The 10,810-nt window shown below is 34.2% G+C and overlaps 1 long non-coding RNA gene across 1 annotated transcript in view; it reads right to left on the reverse strand.

Moving 5' to 3' along the window:
- Positions 1-8,022: 8,022 nt before the first annotated feature.
- The window catches only part of LOC136983275 (uncharacterized), a 168,946-nt gene continuing 166,158 nt past the window's right edge, over positions 8,023-10,810 (reverse strand). Inside the window, exon 2 of the long non-coding RNA XR_010882007.1 lies at positions 8,023-8,189. This is a non-coding gene — a long non-coding RNA (uncharacterized lncRNA). The remainder of the gene's footprint in view (positions 8,190-10,810) is intronic.

Here is a 10,810-nt window from a genome sequence, read left to right on the forward strand (position 1 = left end):
TGTGTTGAGTGGATTAAGATTATACATTATTTATCTGAATATTTCTTTTCAAAAATGAAAAATTCTGTGATACAGATTATTTTCAAAATCTGAACATCCAATATTATATATAAGGGCAGCATGCTTAATATGCATATATTAATCATACTTCCTTTGTATATGTACTGTTATTTATCTTCGTTTTTAATTATTATATTAGGAGGATTGAATGAAAAGTATTTCCTCCATCTTGATTATTTTCGTTTTAATAACTGAATCATGAAAATTATTCTTGAAATGAGCTTTTTTGTTATCTGATTTACCTCTCTGCATAATAACCGCCATTCTCCATAATTCCTGTGCTTACAAGGGACAATTTTTTCAAAGTTGTCATGAAAGAAGTCCACACTGTTTCTTCATTCATATCCTGTTTTTTCCATTTTTTCATATTGGCTTTCCAACTCTCACCTTTCTCAAAAAATAAAAATAAGACTTTCATGGTCACTTGAATTACTGTGATGAGGAAATGGAAAAGATTATTGGGCATGAATGAAAAATATATGTAGACTTCTACTATGACGGCTTTGAGAAATTTGTCTATACAGTTGGTAGAAATGCATAGAGAATGGTAGTGATCATGTGGAGAAGTAAAATATAGGTAAAAGGTCTTATTTCAAGAATTATTTTCTTTCATTTATTGCAAAACTAGTAAAGATGGAGGCAGGTTTTCATCCAATCTTTTTATATTCTACTGTGATCATTATTTTTTTATTTATGCTAATTAAAATTAGTCTATTGAATAAATCAATATCGGTAATAAAGTATATTTAGAATGTTCATTTATTGGATGATAATCCTGTTATAGATAGATTTTAGTTTATTTAAAATATTAACTTGATTAGGTATTCAGATGATTGTATTTAAACTGCATATTAAATACAATCATTTAAACATGATTTTATACTGGTATTTAAATATTAGCATGATGTTTATGAGCAGTTACAAATTTTTCTGACAAAAATCCAGAATCATTATGAACTTTTTCAAGTAGTCAATTCAATTATTTAATTTTTTTAAAGATTTTTCAGATTCCTCAAAATCCAGCTTCAGGAGATCTATTACAATTCAATACACTATAATGGTAGAATATTTTTTGTTACTAACAAAGTTTATAGAATTGTATTATGCTTTCTGAAGTTGGATTTTTATATAACTTAAAAAATTAAATAGTTGACTTAACTGCTTTTAAGGAAAAGGTTGTAATGACTTGGATTTTAAAGGAAAATAGAGTTGAAGAATATATTTTAATATAGTTTCTGGTCTTAGTGTAATGGTTATACATCTTTAATTCTTAAGATTGGTTCTTCAGATTTCTTAAGTTTAAATGTCAGTTTCATCTCAATTTTATTGTATACAGCAAGCCAAATATAGATAATCAAAATAATCTTCTATTATATGAATATTTAAATTATGAATTTGTTCTTTTCAAACGTTAATTTAATGTTATAGAATATGCTTCATTAGCAAACTTATTACATTTTCAATCGTCCTCCATAATTAATGTATTATACATCCAGTTGGAGTTCTGTTATCTTGATGTTGGACTTAATTTATTGTTTTTATTCCTATTTGAATTCATTGCAAACTATTATAAATTAGACTTTATTTGCTTGGAAATTGTAATAAATTTGCAATTATTTTTATATAGAAAAATATTTTTGTAGTCTCTCATTTTGTTTAGAATATTTCATATTCTAAAATAAATTCTATACTGTAAACATAAAAGTATTTGCAAATGGCAGATGAAATGCAGTGTTGTTTAACTAATCTGTCAATATTTGTTCATATTAGCATATTGTGTGGTCAATTTATAATGTGGGGACAAAAATTCCTGTAGTTATGAATTATTTAAATCTCGTTTCTTATTAAAATTTAATGTTCTTGATGAAGTAACAATGTTATAAGTTAAGCTTTTTTCTGTTTTATGTGAGCTTTTTTGGTCAATGTAATAAGAAAGACATTTATTTGAAATGAATAGAGAAATTAATATCATTAATATAAAACTAAAACTACAAAAAATTCTTGGCTGATTGTGAGATATTTCTTTCTCATTTTTGCAAATTGTAACTATAAAGTTTCAATAACGTGTTCTTATCCATAGTAATTAGGAAAAGCAGATTATGGATTATCGAAATGGGTAATTTGTGTAAATTAATTTTTTTATCAATAGCAGTAATAATTGCTTAGAAAAGGGAAGAATCTTCAGATAAGGAACTCTTAAAGAACTTAGAAAATTCCTAGATTTGATTTGAATTTTTTTTTTCCGTTTCTTTTTATTGGAAATATATTTTAAATTATTTAATTTATTATTCAAACTATCTTTTTCATGTGGTAATTGGAATCACATCTCTGACTTCTCATTTGAACGCATTGCGATAAACCAGCCTGAAGTCAGCACATCTGGTTTAATGCAGTCATTCTCCGACTTACATAAACTCGAGTTAAATAACTCGAACTTGGTGGTTTTTTACAATCGTGAAGGTATATTTTGTATGATTTTATGATAATGCAATCGATTTCTATCAGGAAATTAAAATAATTATCATGTATAAAAATGGTCAGTTTCTTGTGGGTCATTCTGGCTATTTCATCTCTCTCTCTCAAGATAAGTTTTTCATTTTTCCATTTAACTTATTCAATATAATTTGTGATTATAAATCAAAAATTTTGTTGATGGCGAGCAATTTATGAAAAAACTTTGATTTATTTATTATAAAAATATAAAAAACTTTTCGTATTACTGATCCAAATATTGATTTTTTTTTTTTTTTGGTGGTGAAAGTATAGCTCTTACAAAGTTCGGATTAATGTCACTTAAATGGTTATCGATGCATTTGTCTAGAGAATTTCGTGGAATTATTCGGTCTCTAAAACAGTGCTAGTATTTCCTGCCTACGTACAAGAAAATTGACAACTATTGCAGCAATGCAATTTATTACTGATAATGATATCTAACTGCAACATTTCGAACAGCAAAAAGGCCAACACAGTATTGAAATTGTCTCCCATTCCAAAGAAGAGTTGTTCCACCAGTTAGCAGAATTACGGTATCTTCTTTGAATGCCAGAGAATAGTGTACCAACATTTGTCGCCGCTTCGACAGTCACCAGACTAATATATATACACACAAACGTTTTTAACCAGTGGATCCAACTATAAAGAAAATACAAAGAGACGACAGCCATCCGCCATGGATCAAGATCAAAATTGAAGATTGCTGTTAAATGAGGTCAACGCTCGGACATTGCAATGCATCACAGAAAACGATTATTTCCTGCAGTTTCACAGGTTTTTTCATCATATGGCTTAATTACGAGTTTGCTAGCATGGTGAGTACAAGTGTATTTCGCATATTCAGTATGAATATATATTATTTTGTTTTTCAAGAAACCTGTCTGGCTGCATGTGGTTTTTTTTTCTTGGTTGACAGTGGCCGTGCTGATAGACCTTGCATTTAATGTTCTTCAAAACTGTGTTACTGTCAATGAGCTAGAATATACTATAGCGACGCCATATTGAAAAAGAATTGAATACACGTCCGCCATTTTCCTTTTTAGTCAAGGGGCGTGCCATTTGTGTTGCGCAGAGGCTGGAATATTCAAATCGTGTAAGTGTGTGCAAAAGAAAGGGAATTTTAACCCTTAACTGAGATGGTGCGAGTCAAAATGGCACTAATTAGCTTGTTTTTATTTCGAAAGTAAATAACGTGACATTTCTTTCTTTAACTCTTTAAAACGTTTCCAAACAGTTCAAAATATTTTGTAACAATAAGTTAAACGCATTTCTAAACATTCTTAATTTTACTTACCCGGCTGTTACGTATATGTTACAGTAAAAACCCGTTTTTAGTGAAAACGCGTTTTAACTAGTTGAAACTAGTTTTTACTGGATGTCATTGTTAAAACTAGAATTTACTGCTAGTCAAAAATGAATTTGAGTTAAAACTAGTTTTAACTAGACAAAACGGGTTTTAACAAAATGGCTTAGTAAAAACTGTTTCGACCAAGGTCATTCAGCTAACAAGTTCCTATAGTGCAGTGGTTCCCAACCTTTTCTAGGATGCGGAACACTTTTGTGAGCAATTTTCTTTAGCGGAACACTTACTTAAGTTAATATCAAATACATAAGCTTGTCATCAGTTATTTTATTAGAATTGAGCAGTTATAATTCAAAATCTCTACTCATATTATTAACGCCAATTCTAAGACAGGAAAAAATATACCTAAATAACTTTAATGGGAAACTTGTGCCTGATGTTTTTTACATATTTCATTCAGTTTTTATCGTTGCCTTTATCTTATTCGAAACAGTAGTACACTCCATAAGTACGAGTCGTACATATATATTTAAGTTTATGAAAATTTTATGATTTTAATTTTTTGATATTCGGCGGCTCGAATACGATTGTACACTTTCCGATTTGCGACTAAATCTGTGGAACACTTGGGAGATGCTTACGGAACACCGGTTAGGAACCACTGCTATAGTGTATGATGAATTTCGTATCGCTTTAACCCTTTTCCCCGACATCTTGTTTACGTTTATTTTGCGATCCCTCCTAAGGCAATATAGGTCAGTCAGGCGATATTATTTTAAAAGTTCACCAAAAATCAAATTATCATTATATCTATATGAAAAAATCACTTACATTTATTAATATCTTTAGTTTTAAATACGATATTTTTCAATACATTTTATTAGAAAAATTTATGAGAAAAAAAATAATATATATCAGAACTGACACACAAACTTGATAATTTGTAACATTTTGTGAAAATTAACATTGTCTAGTTACATAATTGTTTGCTGGCACTGAGCCAGAAAGACGTAGAATATTGTTTTGTACAATTCGATATAACACTTATGCATGTACGTTTATTCGTTGTGAAATTATCGCACATTATATCAAACATTTGTTTGAAATCAAAATTTTATACTGCTATCAAGTAACATAATGAATTATAATCTCGTTCGATACGAAGTGAATAAAGTATAATATCTGTTGTTAATAAATTTTACAAAAATCGATATTTACCAAAGTAACGACGAATCGGTACCCTCGAAGTTTTGCTTAAAAAGCCAGGGTACCGATCGATCGCTGCCTTCGGGGACAAACGGTTAATTAATGTTAATAACACAGACGTGTGACCAATATTTTCAATAAATATCGTATTAAATAATACAAATGTTTTAATCCCAATCATCACTTTATTTATTTCCCCCAAACATATTTATGTAGCTAAAATTAGTTTTAACTAATGTTAAAAGTTAAAAAGTTAATGTTTGATTTTAGTTTTATGTAAAATCAAAACATGTACAGCAGTAAATTCTAGTTTTAACTAGACAAAATGGGTTATAACAATGACATCCAGTAAAAACTAGTTTCAACTAGTTAAAACGCGTTTTCACTGTAACATATACATAACAAGAAAAAGCATTGGAATCGTTCAAATTTCACCCTCAGTTTTTTGCAAATTTCCACATTTTCAGATCTAAACCCAAAAAATGGAAAAAATATTCCGTGTATGTGTTGGCGTCTATAAGGAACGAAAATTGCCACGATAGCTTGTGCATAAGGAGCATTGGTGCAATTAACTTTTTTATGTCAGTCGTAGAGAAACTGTGTTTGTGCTAGATTGCTTATTCGTATTGTTAAACACAAGATCGTATTGTTAACTCAATCACTTGGCTTTTGACTCCACCTTTATTTAGTTGATCAACTAAATAAAGGTGAAGTCAAAAGCTAAGTGATTGAGTTAACAACACGAATAAACTGTTTTCATGGTTAAAGGGTGAAGAGAGAGAGTAGTGTCATGTGTCATGTCTCGAGAGGTCGGACTTAATCATGATATTCGTTATTAACATTTATAATTTTTTTTTTTTTATAGAACTCCTCACTACTCTCAAAATTAAGCTTTTTGCCATTCGATAACAATTAAAAATATAAAAAGTTATAATTATATGTTCTCCACTTCAAATTAGTAGTGGCTAGCCCCTGTACATCATAGTTTTTCTTTAACAATAGAGTTGTGCCAGTCATCTATTAACTGCATTTGGGGGAGGAAGTTTTGAACTGAAAAAACGTGACTTGCGGTTTGTATCAGAAATTGGTGCCTCCTGTCCCTAAAGTTTCCACATCTGGTCTCGGATTTCATCTAACTCTGTTCTCGAGATTAAGACAGTGCAATTTATAGGTCTACAATTTTTTTCAGATTGCAGCCCCGTCGGGTCACGGGTCGACGCCAACTAACGGATAGGAAAGTTCAGGATGTCAATGGGAAAAATCCAGCTCTGACTCTGACGTGACAAAATATGGAAATAAATGTGGCATTTCTCGAAAGCAAAATTGTCGTGTTACAACACGACAATTTTGTGTGAAGACAAAGAAAAATTCTCAGCCGTCAGAAAAGAAAATATCACGGCGTGAGATACGAGCGAAAGATTCAAAGTTCGATCAAGTCGAACTTTCATTAAATGATCAAATTAATAATTTAGGGGCGATCCTTTAAAAAGTCAGAAATTCAAGGAGAAAGAATAGTCGTTCCTCCCTAACTCAACCTGTTTATTCTCTGTCGGTTTTCCTGTTGTCTTGAACTTCATTTTCGTTCGGCCATATTATAAAGGTTTTTCCGTTTTTTAAATATTAACTTTATCCAGTTTGATGTTTCATTAATATGCGAAACGTGCAACCCTGACGGCGACAGACGGGTCTCGCGAAATAATATCGGCCGAAATAAATCGAAATTCTAAGAATTTGATGGAGGAAAAAGATATTTACCAACTTATTCAAACGCATTTCGGGCAATTTTCGGAGATGGTCAAGGGTCATTTCACTTGCTGTGGGAGTCACTACCGTCCCTCCTATATAAGACACTAGATTATTGGTTCAAATTTCATTTGTTGTTATTTAATACAGAACGTCCTCGATATATGTCATACCAGTGGTGTGCCGTGACATTTGATGATAGGGAAGCTGTGTTTTTGTAAGAAGCCGACTTCCAGGGGTAATCAATTAATTGCTTGTCAGTGATGGTGTAGGGTCCATTCGTACGCGAGTGGTGGCGGAGGAGACAAAGACGACAAGTATCTAACAAAAACCGTTTATTTTAACATAAAATAAACTTACACTGTGTACAAAATAGTATGCTTCAGGACAGGCCTGGCCAACCCAAATTGTTTCACGGGCCACTTTGATCACGTGTAATATTACGATGGGCCACAATTTAGGAAAACATGCTTTTTAAAAAGTAAAACAAATACAAAATGAATAAGATTTTATTGTTATACCAACAGTCATACTTAAGTTCCTAAAAACGCGTCGTGAACAAAATAGTGTAGACCTACATCGAATACCAATTTCTCACCGAAATAATGTATTATGTAAGAGATATGGTACATTGCAGACCAACAAACCGATTTATATGCAAGTGTCTAGTGTACAATAAGAAACCGTTTATATGGAAGTGTCGCTACTTGTTATACTTTCAACACCTAGTATAAGAAGGTGTTTGAGCGGTTAGGACTTCAGCCTACTTCTCTGAAATCGAATTTGGGCTATTGAAGAAGAAACCAGGGCGATCTGTACCTGATGTGTCAAGACAGTCCGGCAGCCCAAATTGTGGATCTTCAGATACCAAGATTGTGTAAGATTAAAACGGCGTTTTTTCATAAACAAAACAAAAAATCGCCAGCTGCCATATTGCAACTATGATGAAGTATACGATGAGCACGAAGATCTTAGCTAAGAGTTAGCAATACTGAAATACGAGCGCAGAAAATTTATTGCCATACTAAATTTCCAGAGATTTAACAGAAAAATTTATCACAAAACGATTATTGATGCGAATGTGTGAAATCCCATTTAATCCACGCAAGTTGTGATTACCAGAGCCCCTTCGGCCACCAATTTAAAGTGTTTTAATCTTTAAAATTGGCATTTCCACTTCCCGGGACGAGGACCCAGGGGTTGGATTTGTGGGAAGCGAGTATTCGGGTTGTTTCATTGTGTCGAATTACAGAGAACGAGGCGCTTGACGTGTAAGTGCATGAGTGCGAGAATTCGAGTAAAGGTTAAACGGTGTATATCTTCGTGTACAGTGATGTCGTGTCCGTGTGTGTACGTGTGTGATCGAAGAATATCTTCGGCATGTCTATAAACCGAAAAAAAGGAAATTACGATACGAGAATAAGATGTGTTAAAAAATGAAACGAAAGAGTTCTTACCATCGGAGATTTCGAAAAATATTCACTTGTACGATAAGGGTCGATTTACACACAACAGTGATGTGCCGGCACAGTACAATAAATTTTTGCCTGTGGGAAATCGTTGACCTAGTTTTAAATCGCCCTGTCCAGACTCGTTCGTTACATTTCTCGGGAACGATATTTTCACTGACGGTAAATTTCGTTTTCTAAGGAAATCAAAATAATCAATAATTAATTATAATCAAATACAGGTATTTTACTTTATTTCTTTATTTTAATTATTATTTAATTAATATATTCAAAAAATTTAGTTTCATCATCTATTAATTCTTTATAAAGTGTATGAAATTCCCCTTCTATTGACCTTTTTGTCCATGCTTGATGTACCCACTTGCAGCACTTTCTTGATTGGATTTCTTTTTCATCGTCCAAACATATAGCTATGATAGCCAATTCTTCCTCAGAAAACTGCACGACTACTCACCAGAGAGAACGAAACAAATACTGCACGGTTAGGTCACTGTTGTGTGTGAATACTCATCACTGTGCCGTGCTCGACTTCAAGGTTACCAAACGGTCACGGTGCCGGCACGTCACTGTTGTGTGTAAATCGACCTTAAATGGCCACTTGGGCCTCTTCGTGGTAAAGTTGGGGGAGATTCTTATCCCTCCCAAATGTTCCTACAAAACACAAAGACAAATGAATGAACTTCTCGTTTTCTCACTATTACCTAAGGTCAACATTATTACCTTTATCAGACAGCCTTTCTTCCCGAACAGTGTTATGAGAAGAGCGAAGGACCTGACCTAGCCTAACCTACCGTAACCAGAAGCTCAATCCTCATAACACCTGTTTGGGAAGAAAGGTCAGCCGAATGTCGCGTCCGGTGAGTAAACGTGTCACGTCCGGGTAGTCACAATCGGGAGTCAAATCCGTTGTCTCGACGACAACGGATTTGACAACCGTGTGTCACGTTCGGGAGACAAGTCCATGGGTCACGACCGGGTAAGAGAGGTCACGTCCGGAAAAAGGTGTCGAGTTCGAGTGAAAAGTGTCAATCCGGTAAAAATGTCGCATCCGAGTGAAGAAGAAAAAATCGAAGAAGATCACCGCCTAGGCCAAGGGAACCGCAGCCGTCTGCAGCCACAAAACCACAGACAGCACAGTCCCTCAACTTCGGCGGCTCTCTCCTCCGATTCCTCTCTGTTCCGACTTCCGCAAGGCAGTGGCGTCTCCGTCGCGACCAACCAGAAAATGTCAATTCGGACGAGATGTCACTTTCTACATCCTCCACAGCAAGGTCTGTGGCCGGATGACCCCCGAAGACCTTGGCCAAGTGTACTGGAACCGGAGTGTAGCGTCGCATGATCCCGACTCCAGGAGGATGCCATGCCACGCGCACTTGGGGAAGGTCTTCATCCGCTGCCTCTCGCTGGTCGAGCCCCCCCTCCTCCAACGGCGGTGGCGCCGGAACCGCCTCCAAAACCGCACCAACGTCTTCATTCTGTGAAAAAGAAAATTTGCAATTAGTTCGGTTTATGCAAAAGCTTAAATTAATTCTTAAATTCTTCTGAGAAAAGCAAAATGCTCACTGCAGCTGCCTTTTTAAATCTGAGATTCGAATCCGAAGGGCAAACGGCCGACCGTCGAACGATGTGCCGAGATGTCTTCTGGGACCGATTCTCCAAGTAATATTAAATAAATTCTTACGTTTAGGGTCAGTATGGACTAAGACTTACCTGAAAAACCTTTAATCTTCTCTGCAAAAGTCCACAAACCGCAAAAAAACACACAATCGAAGAGCGCAACAAAAACACATCAGACTCCAAGCAGAAACACAATCGAACTGCGAATCGTCATGCGTGACGAATTTCGAACAAACGTTAAAAGACGCGTCAACAATGTTCGAATTACGTAAAAATTCGAATTAAAAAAAAAATCGGTTTTTTTTAATTAATTTATATATTTTTTCTTTTTAAAATTTTGCTTCAATTATTTTCTTGTGTTTGCAATTTGATAAATAAATGCATTTACGTGGTGCAGAATGTCTACCGTGGAGAGGTAAAAGACGATCTTTTTAAATTCGAGGCTTGAGTATCTCCGAAAATTGCCCGAAATTCGTTTGAATAAGTTAATACATATATTTTTCGGCCATCAAATTATTAAGATTTCGCCTATTATTATTTGGCTTTTCGGAGAGATTCGTCGGTAGCCGTCGGGGTTGTACGTATTGCGTATTAATGTAACATCAAACTGCATAAAGTTAACATTAAAAATACCGAAAAACCTTTATAATACGATGATAAAATAAAATGAAGTCCGAGACAACGGGGAAACGGCACAGAGGATAAACAGATGGAGCCGGGAAGAAGTCACCGTTCTTTCTCCTTGAATTTCTCGCTTTTTAAAGGATCTCTCCCCTAAATTATTAATTTGATGGGTTAATCAATTTGACACTTGCGTTCGACTTGATCCAACTTTGAATCTTTCGCTTGTATCTCACGCCGTGATATTTTCTTTTCTGACGGCTGAGAATTTTTCTTTATGTCTTCACTACTTACAACG

This window comes from Centruroides vittatus, unplaced genomic scaffold (genome assembly GCF_030686945.1).
Source record: "Centruroides vittatus isolate TY-2023 unplaced genomic scaffold, ASM3068694v2 contig_879, whole genome shotgun sequence".
Classification (NCBI taxonomy): domain Eukaryota; kingdom Metazoa; phylum Arthropoda; class Arachnida; order Scorpiones; family Buthidae; genus Centruroides; species Centruroides vittatus.